The 1,112-nt window shown below is 39.9% G+C and overlaps 1 non-coding gene across 1 annotated transcript; it reads left to right on the top strand.

Annotated features, from left to right (window-relative positions):
• The first annotated feature begins 281 nt into the window (after window positions 1-281).
• Window positions 282-388, top strand: LOC133807541 (small nucleolar RNA R71). Its single transcript, XR_009879448.1, has one exon. It is a non-coding gene; the product is annotated as a small nucleolar RNA R71 (small nucleolar RNA).
• Window positions 389-1,112: the final 724 nt, after the last annotated feature.

Raw genomic sequence — 1,112 nt, forward strand, 5'->3', positions numbered from 1 at the left:
GACTCATACCCACACGCATATTCTTAAGAATATTTGACATAGAAGAAACTTGGGCCGCCAATGAAGTAAGTGCATCAACTTCATAAACACCGGCCATTTTCCTCCTCGTAGGTGCTTTAGTAGTTGGCCATTGATAGTTATTGTTGGAGATACTCTCTAGAATTTCATAAGCTTCATTGTATTACTTGGCCAAAAGTGCCCCATTTGTCGAAGCGTCAACCACCATTCTTGTATGAGAATTTAGACCATTATAGAAGGTCTCCATTTGTATGCAATGAGGAATGCCATGAGGAGGGCATTTTCTTAGTAACTCTTTGAACCGCTCCCATGCTTCATATAAATATTATTCATCAAGTTGTTGAAATGAAGTAATCTCATTGCAGAGCTTGGCATTTTTAGTGGGAGGAAAGTACTTCATCAAAAACTGCCAACTCTTGCCAAGTAGTCACAAAATCAGATGGCAAAGAGTTCAACCAAGCTCTCGCTCTGTCTATCAAGGAGTATGGGAATAGCTTCAGTCTTAGGGTATCCTCTGTAACTCCGAGCAGCTTGAAAGAATCACTCACTTCAATGAACAAGCAAAGATGAAGGTGAGGATCCTCTGTTGGCATCCCACTGAACTGGCCAATAGTTTGAAGCATTTGGAACATAACTGGCTTCAATTCAAACTGTGTGGCCTGAATTTCTAGTCTAATGATGTCCGGATTTAGCTCATTAAAGAGGGAGAGAGCATATTTCCTAATAGCACGATCTCTGTCATCAACCACAATAACTGCATTCTGCCCATTATTGGTAGCTACTCCCCCTTGAGCTACTCCTTCTTGAGCAACCCATACTTGATTTGCTTCCCTTTAAGCGGCTTCCTGTTGAGCTCCTTGCTCAACATCCATCATCACTACTTCCCTTTTGGATTTTTGTACTTTTTGCCTTCTTCTAAATGTATGTTCTATTTTTAGATAAATGGGAAGCAGTTCAGGGTCTTGATTCTCGTTCATGCAATGTGTAAATCTGAAATTGTACGAGAATCACTGAAGTTAGCACAAAAGATTTTAAACCAAATTGCAAAGTACTTAATTTCACAATAAATGACTTTTAACAATCCCCGGCAACGA

This window comes from Humulus lupulus, chromosome X (genome assembly GCF_963169125.1).
Source record: "Humulus lupulus chromosome X, drHumLupu1.1, whole genome shotgun sequence".
Lineage (NCBI taxonomy): Eukaryota > Viridiplantae > Streptophyta > Magnoliopsida > Rosales > Cannabaceae > Humulus > Humulus lupulus.